The sequence below is a fragment of the Molossus molossus genome, unplaced genomic scaffold (assembly GCF_014108415.1).
Source record: "Molossus molossus isolate mMolMol1 unplaced genomic scaffold, mMolMol1.p scaffold_m16_p_7, whole genome shotgun sequence".
Lineage (NCBI taxonomy): Eukaryota > Metazoa > Chordata > Mammalia > Chiroptera > Molossidae > Molossus > Molossus molossus.
The window spans coordinates 65915314-65930060 of record NW_023425401.1 but is presented as its reverse complement, the minus strand read 5'-3'; the positions used below and the strand labels follow the sequence as shown (position 1 = coordinate 65930060).

The window sequence follows — 14747 nt, the reverse complement described above, 5'->3', positions numbered from 1 at the left end:
TCACTTTTCAATAAGTGAAAATTGACATATCTGGATCCTGGAATTCTTGTGGCTTATATATCTGAAAATGTCTGTCCCGTTTTGGAGACACATTAATTTTGACAGCAATACCTGTAAGGCATTGACATTTCCAAGTCCCATAGTCCTACCCTCTCTGGAGAACTCAGCACTCTCTTTTCCACATTTGATCACAGTAGATTTGGAGGAACCAAATTTTACCCTCAGAAAGACTTGTTCCCACTTTCTTTAAGTAAATAAATTCCTTTAGTTTCCTTCTTTTTTTATGATAAATTATATCTTTGCCTACTTTTTTGTCTTTTGCTCCTGCCTCTAAGAAACATGACCTCTATCTTTCTTAGCAGGGCTTACTCCTAGACTAATGACTTTGATACTACCTTAACTAACATCTTCCAGAACCCTGCTCAAACATCTGGACTCTCTTTACTTCTAATGGACCCCTGTCTTCTGCCTACATATGGGCACATGCCTACAATAAAAATATGAACAGCAACAAAACAAATTCCATCCATCCTGACACTCCTCTCAAGCAATCTTGAAATTTTCTTCCTTCCCTACATCTCTAAATAATATAAAAGTGCCACCTGCATACATGTCTTCACAAAACACTCATCCCTTTAATATTTAGTACTGGTAACTATCCCATATTCCAGGAACCTGTCATCTCTGTGTGGGTTAATCTCTGATCTCTTTTACAGGATTATTTTCTCCTCAGCCTTCAACATTCCTTAAGTATCTGTACTTGGTCTTTTAGTTTGCTTGCTTCCTATGGTAGCCACTAGCCATATGTGGCTATTGAATTAAATATACTAAAATTAAATTAGTTGTAAAAGATTACATATTGATTCCATTTACATGAAAAATCCAAAATAGTCATATCTTTAGAGACAGAAATGTTAATGGCTGCCTAAGGCTAAGGAAGTTGTAGAAATTTGGGGAGCTACGCTAATTAATATTGGTTTCTTGTTGAGGTGATGAAAATAAAATTGATTGTGTTAATGGCTTCACAACTCTGTGAACACACTAAAAAACACTGAATTATATACTTTAAATGGGTGAAATATATGGTATGTAAATTATTCCTCCCAAAAAATGTTAATAAGAAAAATTAAATTAACAGTTCAATTCCACAGACACACTAGCTACATGTCAAGCATGGCCAATGGCTCTCATATTAGATAGTATAGATGGAGAATATTTCCATCATCATAGAAAATTATACAGTACTGGCAAACTGGGGCTGGTAGATTGTTTTTTGTGGTTTTTGCTTTAGTTTTTGTTTTTTTCCTACTAGGACTAACATGATATCTGAAGAATGTCAGACAGTTAATAAATGATTATAAATTGTTAATGAATCAATCAAATGACTGCTTCCATGTAGTAGAATTGTGGCTAGAATGGATCACAAGAAAAACACTATAACAGAGTTTTATTCTATTAACATTTTTGCTTGATTTGGTAATAACTTCTACTAATAAGATATCACATATACTATTTTAAACATTTATTTTCCCTTGTTCACAGGACAAAGCACAGTTAATTTTATATGTAAGGCAATAGTGTTTCTCAAACTACTGATAAAGGGAATCTGAAATAGAGTTGTGAGTGAGAGACAAAGGATTTTTGAGCAAAGATGTTTCAACAAACCTCTGATAACTATGAAGGTACACAGGTTGATTGCTCTTTTTTGTAGGGGAAGAGGAAGTTGGGGCTTGAATAAATGATGTGAAATAACAATGAGTGGATAGGTATAATGTAAAAAAGGTTTCAAAATTTTGGATTAGTGACATGTTCATCAAGCTTACATAATTTTTTTTTGGAGGGGGGTATGTCCATTTTCTTGTAATTAATGATGAAATGCCTGTTTATTCCTTAAGCTTGAACCATACCATGAAATACATTTTTACAAACATATAATTTTTAAAAACTTAAGCAGAGATAACTAGTTAATGATCACTGGAAAGTAAAGACTGAATAACAGCTAAGCCACAAGAATACAATTAAATTAAAAATCACCCAATAGATTTATAGAAATAAAGGTAAGATTGTGAATGTTTTAAATACTTATGTATTCAGTTTTATTGCTACAGTGTTTATTTAATAAATATATTTTAATAAAAACTTTCTAAAAAATACTACACTGTACTGTAGACTGAAATATTTCTACCTCCCAGTTCATATGTTGAAATCCTAACCTTCAGTGTGGTGATGGTATTAGGAGCAAGAACATAGGTATCTATGAACAAGGAAGTAGGTTTTCACCAGACACCAAATCTGCCAGTGCCTTGATCTTGAACTTCCTAGCATAAACAACTGTAAGCAATAAATGTTTGTTGTTTAATTCACACAATCTATGATATTCTGTTATAGCAACTTCAATGGACTAAAAAATGGTACTGAGAAGAGGTGTGCTGCTGTTAAAAAAAAAACAAAACCCACAAATGTGAAAGCATCTTTAGAACTGGGTAATGTGTAGAGACTGGAAGGGTTTTGAAATACATAATAAAAAATCCACATTGCCATGGACAAACCATTAAGGGGAATTCTGATGAGAGCTCAGAAAGAAAAGAGGTGCACTATAAAGAACACCTCAGTATTATTAGGGATAGCTAAGTCATTCTGAACAGAATGTTGGTAGAAATATAGACAATAAAGATCATTTTGATGAGGTCTTAGGTAGAAACAAGAAGTATGTTATTGGAAATTGGAGGAAAGGTGATCCTTATTATAAAGTGCCAATAACTTGGCTGAACTGTGTTGATGTTGTAATATTGTGCAGAAGATAGAACTTGCAAGTGATGAAATTTGATATTTAGCTAAATTTTTTTCTAAGCAACATATTGAAGGTACAACTTGGCTCCTGCTGTTTATAGTACAATGTGAAAAAAAATGACTCAAAGATACAATTATTAAGCAAAAAGAAAACAGAAACAAGATTTTAAAATTTCTCATCCTATCTATGTTGTAAAAAATGAAAAAGTGTGGTCAAAATAAAACATTAAGGGTGTGACCAAGTGACCATTTGATAAGAATGTACCCTTTAGCAGCTGAATGAATAAACTGTGATAGATACATCCAAACAATAAAATATTATTCAGCACTAAAATGAAGTGAGCTGTCAAACCATGAAAAGACATGAAGGAATCTTAAATTAATATTATTAAGTGAAAGAAACCAATCTAAAAAAGTAACATGTTATATGATCCCAACTATATGACACTCTGGAAAAGGCAAAACTTTTTTTTACCATAAAAAGATCAGTGGTTGCCAGAGCAGGATGAGGGGAAGAAAGATGAACAGGCAGAGCACAGAGCATTTTTACGACAGTGAAAATACTGTGTTATACCATAATGATGGATATGTGTCATTATACATTTGTCCAAACCAATGGACTGTACACCAAGAGTGAATCCTAATGTAAACTATGGACTTTGAATGGTTATTATGTTTCAATGTAGGATCATCAGTTATAAAAAATAAACTACTCTGGGGCAAGAGGGAGGGTAGATGTTGATAATGGAGGAGACTTTAAATATGTGGGGGAATGGGGTATATGAGAAATCTCTGTACCTGTTGTTAAAATTGTCTGTAAACCTAAAATTGCTCTAAAAATTAAAAAAAAAAAGACTTGAATGTATAAATGTCAATATCCTGATTGTGATATTATACTATAGAGTTGCAAGATGTTACCATTAGAGTAAACTGGATAAAGGGTACACAGAATTTGTCTCTGTTATTTCTTAAAATACATGTGGATCTACAATCATTTCAACTTTTTAAGTTTAATTTTTTTTAAAGATGCTGTATATAATATTAGGGCCCTGACAACAGAGATGGAAAAAAATACAGTTAAGAGATTTTTTGGTGTTCAAATCTGCTAGAGTTGGTAATGACTTGAGTATGATGGTTGAGAGTTGAAGTCTAAGGGAGAGGAAGGTGTCATGGATGGTGTTTAGGTTTCTAAGGAGTTTTCGTGATAGTTCTAGAGGAACTTTCAAATGAGTGAGAGCTAGGGACCAGATGAAAGTCTGAAATGTAGATGAAACTTGGGAGTCATTTGCTTATAACCTATCACTAAAGCCACCACATAGATGAGGTCATTTAGAAGAATTTATACTGCAGAGTAGGAAAAAAACGGGAGTCAAGGATGAGTCTGAAGGCCACCTCCATTTGAAGTCCAGGCAGAAGAGGAGTTAGCAAGAGAGTAAGATGGGAACTAAAGAATGTCCACAGGTAGTATTTCATTACTTCAGCAAATGCTTCCCAGATGTCACAATATAGACCGAATGCAGTTTGAAGTAGATCAAGGGCTAAGTAACAGTTAAGGAAATTAAGATAGCACATGCAAACATCTGTTTAAGAAGTTTGGTCCGGCCAATGTGGCTCAGTGGTTGAGCATTGGCCCACACACCAAGAGGTCACCAGTTCAATTCTCGGTCAGAGCACATGCCCAGGTTGTGGGCCAAACCCCCAATGTGGGGTGTGCAAGAGGCAACCAATTGATGTCGTCTCTCATCAATGTTTCTCTCTCCCTCTCCTTTCCTCTCTCTAAAAATCAATAAAAAAAAAAAAAGAAAATTAAAAAAAAAAAGATTCTCTCTTAAAAAAAAAGACATTTGGCTGTGAAGGGGAAGAATGAGCAAGGTACTGAGAATACAGGTTGAGCACGATGCAGACCATCCCCGGGTCAGTTTAGTAGTGTGAAACTGAGGAAGTTCCCACTGGAAACTTCTACTTTCTGATGAAAGAAGGGATGAGGCTATCAAATAAGATTAGGGTTGGGAGATATGAGACTAGAAGACTAAAAAGAGTGGAGAAGTTCTGATGTATCATTAAAGAGAGGGACAGAGCAGAGTAACCAGACAAACACAATTAAAATACTAAAGTGTTGAGAGCCCAATTGAGTGATGTTCTTCCATCATCACTCATTTAGAGAGAATAAATGAATATTTACATTCAATAGATTTAGGGTTTTATCAGATGGATATGACAGAAAGATACAAGTTTAGGAAAATTAAAAATTACCCAGAATGTTATTGAGCAATGAACCATGGACTATCTGAATATGGAACAAAATGAGTAATATAGGAGGAGGTTGTGGATAGGGCAAAGGGAGAGGGGTCAGTGCATAAGAAATCCTGTGAAGTCAAAAAACACTCATAATAAAAGTAATTGAACATGCAAGGTGGGAAAACAGGAGATTATAGATGTTCAGAAAGTAAAATGATTCTTTCAGTGATTATTGAAGTAAAATAATTTCATGTGAGGTGAGAGCCACAGTAGAAGAGGCATAGAATAGTTGCCGATAAAAGTTAGGAACTCAATAAATATCATTATTATTAAGTAATTACTAATATTCCAGGTTCTGCATAAAAGGAACTTAGTACATTCTAAGTCCTTATGTTCTGGTGCCTGGGCCATCATCCACTCTGCAAATCACTCCTCTTTGGTTGCCTCACTCTCTATACCAGGCAAGATAAGTGACAACAGGCCATGCATATATCACACTAGCATTCTATCACAGGGAGAACTCAATAAAAAGCCTCAAATTGCAAACACTCATGACTGGGGTGTCTCTTTTGTGAGCAAGTCATGCCTCAGGTGAAAAAAAGCAATCGCTTCAGTATGAAATTATGGGGAAACAGCATCAGGGACAAATATCTATAGTTTTAAAAAGACAAATTCAAAACTAAGTATTTCCACATAGGAGACCAGACTGTATTTTTCCTACAGAAGCAAATGCTTCTTTCTATGGGCTAAGTTTATTCAAGAGTGACAAGGTTCACTGGTTTGGAGACCAAACAGAAATTACATAATTTTCTTCACATTCTACTCATGATAAACTTACTCTTTTTTGAGAGAGGTGTTTTTCAGGCTGAGAAAGTATTGATTGGCAAGGGATTAGATGTTCCAAGGAAATGGCACATGTTAGCAAATTGGAAGACATGTAAAAACAAGAAAACATGGAGGTTCAGAGTTTAGTTCCTTTAGTTAGAGCAGTTTCAGATGTAAATTGTGACCATACCTGAAAGACCGAGGGGTAAACATGTGAAATATAGGAGCACAAAATATAGAGATGTAACGGCAGAGAAGAGGGTCAATCTGGAGTTCCCACTGTTCTTGGAAGTTCTATTACTTTCCAGATGCTCTGATTTCTGAGCTTCTAGGCATGCTAACCCATTTTGATGATGTCCTAACTACTGAGCTGGATAAATATAAAACCACGGGAGGACCTCTAGAAGTTCTGCATCAACTCAATCTATCAGACAATTGAATAGAAAAAACAAAAAAACTGAACTTCCTTTATCACCCTCATAAGCTAGCATATTTATTTATCAATATTTTTTCTGGTCTAAATAAAGTACATACAATTGGTAGTGTGTCTACTTCAAATAAAAGAGCACAAACTTCAAGCTTATCTGGAGGTACTTAATTTTTAACACAACTTTCCTCCACAAAAGGTAATCATTGCTAAAAGACTTCATCATCCACTGGAAAAAAGACATTCCATGAAGTTTAACTCACTGCCACAAGAATGTTTTCTGAAATGGCGACTTTGGGTCTGTGATAGTACATTGTGACAAATATAGAGCACTACTTCCAATCACTAACAGTTCAGTTCACCTTATGGGGTCACAGCTGGCTGAGCCAGATGGCAATGAGGCACAGACTGCTTACAACTTAAGAACACTGTCATCTGTGAAACTGAACTGCATAACAAGTGGCAAATGAGCCCAGGAATAGCTAAATTCATATACAATTTATTTGGCTTTGTCTGCATATTTTCTCTGGGAATAAGCCTTTTTGGGGACCAATTTCTTTTTGTTTTATTAAATAATTTTTGTTACAGATGTTTCTCCTTTCCCCCCCCACTGATTCCCCCATCCACACCCTCCCCGCCCTGTCCCCAGCATTGTTGTCCATGTCCATTGTTCATGCATACATGCATATAAGTTCTGTGGTTTATCTCTCCCCCACCAACCCCTCTTCTGGGAATTGTCAGTCTGTAGCCCACTTTCACATCTCTGGGACTACCCCATTGCTCAGACTGTTATGTACATTATATTCCACAAATAAGTGAGATCATATGAAACTTGTTTTTTTCTGCTTGGATTGTTTCACTTAGGATGATACTTTCCAGGTCCCTCCATGTAGTCTCAAAGAATAAGAGATCTTTCTCTCTTACAGCTGCGTAGTACTCCATTGTGTATATGTACCACTGTTTTTATATCCATTCTTCTACTGATGGACACTTGGGCTGTTTCCAGATCTTAGCTACTGTAAATAGTGTTGTTACAAACATGGGGGTACATATATTCTTTCTCATTGGTGTTTCAGGCTTCTTAGGCTATATTCCTAGAAGTGGGATCACTGGGTCAAATGGAAGTTCAATTTTTAATTTTTTGAAGTAACACCATATTGTTTTCCATAGTGGCTGCATCAGTCTGGATTCCCACCAGCAGTGTACTAGAGTCCCCTTTTCTCCACACCCTCGCCAACACTTGTTGTTTGATGATTTGTTGATGGTGGCCATTCTGACAGGTATGAGGTAATACCTCACAGTTTTTTAATTTGCATCTCTCTGATGATTAGTGATGTTGAGCATTTCCTCATTAGGCTCTTAGCCATTTGTATGTTCTGTTTGGAGAGGTGTCTATTTAGTTCCTCTACCCATTTTGTAATTGGGTTCTTTGTCTTCCTTTTGTGGAGTTATATGAGCACTCTATATATATTAGAAATTAACCCCTTGTCTGATATATCATTGGCAATTTTGCTCTCCCATACAGTGGGTAGCCTTTCCGTTTTGATGATTGTATCTTTCGCTGTGCAGAACCTTTTGCATTTGATGTAGTCCCATGTGTTCATTTTCTTCTTTGTTTCTATTGCCTCAGGTGATGTACCAGTGAAAATTCTGCTGCGTGTGATGTCTGAAATTTTGTTGCCTACAGTTTCTTCTAAAGTTTTTATGGATTCATGAGTCACATTTAAGTCTTTTATCTACTTTGAGTTTATTCTTGTGCAGGGTGTAAGTTGATGGTCTAGTTTCATTTTTCTGCATGTAGCAGTCCAATTTGCCCAAGACCATTTATTAAAGAGGCCGTCCTTACTCTACTGTATGCTCTTGCCACCTTTGTCAAATATTAGTTGAGCATATTGCCTTAGGTCCATTTCTGGGTTCTCTGTTCTGTTCCACTGGTGTATATGCCTGTTCTTGTGCCAGTACCAGGCTGTTTTGATTACAGTGGCTTTGTAGTATAACCTGAAATCTGATCCCTCCAACTTTGTTGTTCTTTCTCAAGATTGCTTTGGCTATTCGAGGTCTTTTTTGGTACCATATGAACTTTTGAAGTATTTGTTCTAGTTTTGTGAAGTATGTTGTTGATATTTTAAGGGGATTGCATTGAATCTATAGATTGCTTTGGGTAATATGGACATTTTAATAATGTTAATTCTTCCAATCCATGAACAGGCTTTTGCTTCCACTTTTTCATATCTTCCTCTATTTCCTTTTTCAATGACCTATAGTTTTCTGCGAATAGGTCCTTTATTTCTTTGGTTAAGTTTATTCCTAGGTATCTTAATTTTTTTGCCGCAATAGTAAATGGAATTCTTTTCTTAGTTTCTCTTTCTGTGAGTTCATCATTGGTGTATAAGAATGCCAGCAATTTATTGACATTAATGTTGTATCCTGCTACTTTTCCAAATTCATTTATTAAATCAAGTAAAATTTTGATGGAGTCTTTGGGGTTTTCGACATATAGTATCTTGTCATCTGCAAATAACAAAAATTTCACTTTTTCCTTTCCAATTTGGATTCCTTTTAATATTTTTTTCTTGTCTGATTGCAGTGACTAAGACTTCCAGTACTATGTTATAAAAGAGTGGTGAAAGTGGGCATCCTTGCCTTGTTCCTGTTCTTTAATAAGTGCTCTTAGTTTTCACCCATTGAGTATGATGTTGGCTGTAGGTCTTTCATATATGGCCTTTATTAAGTCGAGATATGATCACTCTATTCCCACTTTGCTGAGCGTTTTTATCAGAAATGAATGCTGGATTTTGTCAAAGGCTTTTTTGGCATCTATTGATATGATCATGTGGTTTTTATTCTTCATTTTATTTATGTGGTGTATCACGTTCATTGATTTGCGAATATTGTACCAGCCTTGCATCCCTGGGAAGAATCCCACTTGGTCATGGTGGATAATTTTTTTGGTGTATTGCTGGATCCGATTTGCTAGTATTTTGTTCAGGATTTTGGCATCTATGTTCATCAGGGATATTGGCCTGTAGTATTCTTTCTTTGTAGTGTCATTTTCTGGTTTTGGAATTAGAATTATGCTGGCTTTATAATACGAGTTTGGAAGTCTTCCTTCTTCTTTAATTATTTGAAATAGTTTGAGAAGAATGGGTTTAGTTCTTTGAATGTTCAGTAAAACTCCCCCATGAAGCCTTCCAGGCCTGAAGTTTGTTTGCTGGGAGAGTCTTGATTACATCTTCAATTTCTTTTGTTATTATTAGTCTGTTCAAGTTGTCTGTCTCTTCTCGATCCACTTTTGGGAGACTGTGTTTCTAAAAATTTGTCCATTTCACTTAGATTGTGGAATTTGTTGCCATATAATTGTTCATAGTAGTTGTTAACGATCTTTTGTATTTCTGTGGTGTCAGTTGTGACTTCTCCTCTTTCATTTCTGATTTTGTGTATTTGGGTTCTCTCTCTCTGTTTCTTGGTGAGTCTAGCTAAGGGTCCATCAATCTTGTTTATCTATTCAAAAAACCAGATCTTTGTTTCATTGAACCTTTGAATTGTTTTTTTGGTCTCTATGTCATTTATTTCTGCTCTGATCTTTACTATTTCCTTCCTTCTTCTTGCTCTGGGGTTTTCTTTTTGTTTGCTCTCTAGTTCTTTAAGTTGTGAGGTTAGATAGTCTATGAGAGATTTTTCTTGTTTTTTGAGGTAGGACTGCAGTGCTATGAACTTCCCTCTCAGAACTGCTTTCACTGCATCCCACAGATTTTGTGTTGTGTCGTCATTTTCATTGGTTTCCAGGAAGTTTTTAATTTCTTCCTTGATCTCCTCGGTAACGCATTCATTGATTAATAACATGCTATTTAGCTTCCATGTGTTCAAATGTCTTTGTATATTCTCCTTGCAATTGATTTCTAGTTTCAAGCCATTGTGATCTGAGAAGATGCTTGATATGTCTTCTTGAACTTGTTGAGACTTAGTTTGTGCCCTAACATGTAGTCTATCTTTGAGAATGTCCCATGTGCACTTGAGAATATTGTGAATTCTGTAGTTTTGGGGTGTAATTCTCTGTAGATATCTATTAAATTCATTTGGTCTAGTGCTTCATTTAGAGTCTCTCTTTCCTTGCTAATTTTCTGTCTAGAGGATCTATCTATTGATGTCAGTGGGGTGTAGAAGTCCCGTGTTATGATTGTATTGCTATCGTTTTCTCCTTTGAAGTCCTCCAGAAGATTTTTAATATATTTTGGTGCTCCTATATTTGGTGCATATATGTTTATCAAGGTTATATCTTCCTGTTGGATAAATCCTTTCAATAGTATGTAGTGGCCTTCTTTGTCTCTAGTTATGGCCTTCATTTGAAATCTATTTGATCAGATATGTGTATTGCTACCTCAGCTTTTTTTCCCTTTCCGTTTGCTTGGAAGATTTTTTTCCATCCCTTCACTTTCAACCTATGTGAGTCTTTTGTTGTGAGGTGGGTCTCTTGTAAGCAACCTATAGATGAGTCATGCTTTCTTATCCAATCAGCTACTCTGTGTCTTTTTATAGGAGCATTCATTTAAATTTAATGTGATTATTGATAAGTACTTATTTATTGCCATTTTTGTTTAGTGTGGTTCTATTTTTCTTCCTATTTCTAATTACAGCAGTCTTTTTAACATTTCTTGCAGTGCTGGTTTGGTGCTAATGTATTTCCTTAGCCTTTTTTTTAGTGTGAGGAGCTCTTTATTTGCCCTTCTGTTTTAAATGATAGCCTTTCTGGGTAGAGTCGTCTTGGATTCAAATCCTTGTTTTTCATGACCTTGATTACTTCATGCCACTCCCTTCTGGCCTATAGTGTTTCTGTTGAGAAGTCAGCTGAGAGCCTTATGGGGTTTCCTTTGTAGGTAACCTGTTGCTTATCTCTTGCTGCTTTTAGGATTCTCTCTGTCTTTAATTTTTGGCAGTTTTATTACTATGTGTCTTGGTGTGGGCCTGTTTGGGTTCTTCTTACTTGGAGCTCTGTGTGCTTCTTGAATGCCTTCTTCCTTCACCAAATTAGGGAAGTTTTCTGTCACTATTTCTTTGAATATATTCTCTAACACTTGCTAATTGTCTTCTTCTTCGGGGACTCCTATGATGCGAATATTATTACGTTTCCAGTTGTCCCACAGTTCTCTTAAGCTGCCTTCCTGTTTGTTAATCGTTTTTTCCTTTTGGTTTTCTGATTGGTTGATTTTTTCTACCCTGTCTTCTAAATCACTGATCCAGTTCTCAGCTTTCTCTACTCTGCTCTTTAGACCATCCAATGTGTTTTTCATTTCTGATATGTCTTTCTTCATTTCTTCTTGGTGGTTTTTAATTTCCATCTGGTTGATTTTCAATATTTCTGTCTTTACTCATGGTGCTTACATCCTTTAACATGCTGTTGAGCTTCCTCAAGATCATGGCTCTGAATTCTAGTTCTGTTAACTTGCTTCACTGCACTTCATTTATCTCATCTTTGGTAGAGGACTCTTGTTATTTCATTTGGCTTTTGTTTCTGTTTTTCACCATTTTGGCTATCACAGTGGGCTTTGGAGTCTGCCAAAGTTTCCCTGTGGTCCTTGGTGTTCTGCTGTTTGTGGCTCCCTCTCCTGGGTTTGGATGAGGCAGGGAGGACCTGCTTTAAACACCACTGTCAAGTCTTAACTTTCCTGGTTAGAGTTGCTAGCCCAGGGAATGGTAGTTATCCTCTAGCTTTTTTGCCTGGAGGCTATCAGTAGCAGTCATCTAAAGAACCTTGGTTTCTAAGTTGACTGAAAAACTCCCTGTGGTGCTCAGTGTAAGAGGATTTCCCGAGGGCGGGGCAGATGCTGGTTGTTAATGGCCCTCAATTAGCATTTCAATGGCCACCAGGTGGGGTTGATTCTCAGACAGAGGGCCCTCTGCCTCTCCCCAGGGCCCTGGGAATGAGTAAGATGACCAGTCCTGCGTGGCTGCACTCAGCAAAGGCTGTGAGCACCCTCCAAATCCCAAGTGTCCCCACACAGTTCCAGTCCAGTCTACCTTCTCTCTGCCAGAGCCCAAGGTGAGTAGCTGCTGCCCATTTAGACTCTGTCTGTGCTCTGCATCATGGAGCAGCCTGGGACTTTAACACTAGGGCGCTCTCCCAGCTAAGGGCGACCGAGGCTGTGGCACCATCTGAGGGCATAGCACCCAGGTGAGTACGCAAGACTCAGCCGAGGGCGTAGCACCCAGCTGAGGCCACTGGCCCCAGCCGCAGTTGCCGGACGCAGCCGAGGCGGCAGTAGCTTCCAGCCAAGGTCAAAGGAACCAGCCGAGGGCGCAGCTTCCATCCGAGTCCCCTGGTCCCAGGAGAGTCCGCTGGTCCCAGCCCAGGCCACTGCGGACTATGGGCTCCCGGTACCCTCTCGCAACCTCGCAAGTCTACCAGGATTGAGTCAGTGTCCCTGGTTATGTGGTCCTCCAAGCTGCCTTTTGGTTGCCCCTTCTTGACAATTTGTTTTTATTTTTGTTGTAATTCCAGTTTGGTCCTGGGAGATGGTCTGTGTAGCTTCCATTCACTCCGCCACCATTTTTTCATCCCACAGGACCAATTTCTAAATACTAGCCATTGCCTTGAATTTTAGAATAGCCTTGAGTAAAATATTATGTACCGATTTCTGGTCATCCCAGATACAGGACAGAATCTCCCAATACAGAAGGTTTGAATGTTCAAAGATTTCTTGGAGGTTCTTCAAAATCAATTAAATCTAATTTCAAATCAAACACATCTAGGAATTCAAACACTTAGTTACTAATACTGGGTATGGAGGCAATGTTAAGAAAGAAAATAAAAACTGTCTTAAATTTTTTTATATTTTTCACAAATTGTCAATGAATATTTTTTCTTTATCTTTTTGTCAGTTACAGATTACATTAACCATTATTTTGTATTACATTCAGGTGTTGCATAATCATATACTTTACAAAGTATTCCCCCAATATTTCTAGTACCCACCTGGCACCATATATAGTCATTACACTATTATCGACTTTATTCCTATGCTGTACTTTGAATAACGTGACTATTTTGTAATTAACAATTTGTACTTCTCAATCCCTTCACCTTTTTTTTTTAAATCCTCATCTGAGGATATTTTTCCATTTATCTTCAGACAGAGCAGGAGGGAGAGAGGGAGGAAGAGAGAAAGAGATAGAGAAACATCAATGTGAGAGAGACATATCGACTGGATGCCTCCCATATGACCCCAACCAGGGCCAGGAGGAACCACAGCCAAGATAGTGCCCCTGGCTGGAATCAAATCCGTGATTCTTTGGTCTGCAGGCTGATGCTCTAACTGCTAAGCAAAACCTGCCAGGGACTCTGTTTTTATTCTAGCTGACTTATTTCACTTAGAATAATACCCTCTGGGTCTCTGATGTCATAATGATATGATTTTGTTCCTTTTTATGGCCAAGAAATATTCCATTGTATATATGTACCACCACTTTTTTATTCACTCATCTTTTCATGGGCATTTGGGTTGCTTCTATAGATTGGCTATTGTAAAAAATGCTTCAATGAACATAGGGGTACATATATTCTTTTGAATTAGTGTTTTGGATTTCTTTAGATAAATTTCAGAAGTGGAATCACTGGGTCATAAGAAAGTTCCATTTTTTAATTTTTAAAGGTAACTATATACTTCTTTCCACAGTGACTGCACTAATCTATGTGCCACCAATAGTGCACGAGTGCTCCCTTTTCTCCACATCCTCTCCAACACGTGTTGTTTGTGGATTTTTGATGATAGCCATTCTGACAGGTGTGAGGTAACATCTCATTGTAATTTTAATTTCCATTTCTGTGATGATTAGTGACATTAAGCATATTTTTTCATATGCCTATGGCCATCTATATGTCCACTTTGTAAAAATGTCTATTAAGGGTCCTCCGCCCATTTTTTAATTTGATTTTTTTTGGTGTTAAGTTGTATGAATTCTTTACAAATTTTAGATATTAACCCCTTAGCAGCTGTATCATTAACAAATATGTTCTCCTATTCAGTAGTGTGTCTTTTCATTTTGTTGATAGTTTCCTTTGCTGTGCAAACCCATTTTAGTTTGATGCAGTCCCATTTTTTTATTATTCCTTTTGTTTATCTTGCTGGAGCAGATATAGCAGGGGAAAAAATATGACTAAGAGGAATGTCCGAGATTTTACTGCCTATTTTTTCTTCTAGAAGATTTATAGTTTAGAGTCTTACATTTAGGTCTAATTCATTTTTAGTTTATTCTGTAAATGTTATAAAAAGGTAGTCTAGTTTCAGGTTTTTGCATGCATCTATCCAATTTTCTTGACAGCATTTATTAAATAGACTGTGTTTATCACATTTATGTTTTAGACTTCTTTATTAAATATTAATTTACTATATACGCATGGGTTTATTTCTAGACTCTCTATATTGTGTCATGGATCTCCATATCCGATTTCATGCCCATACCATGCTGTTTT

At 36.8% G+C, this 14747-nt stretch overlaps 1 protein-coding gene across 2 annotated transcripts in view; it reads right to left on the bottom strand.

The window, feature by feature from the left end:
- The window catches only part of SUGCT (succinyl-CoA:glutarate-CoA transferase), a 1135530-nt gene that overhangs the window by 685601 nt on the left and 435182 nt on the right, over window positions 1–14747 (bottom strand). The gene's annotated exons all lie outside the window — the stretch shown is intronic.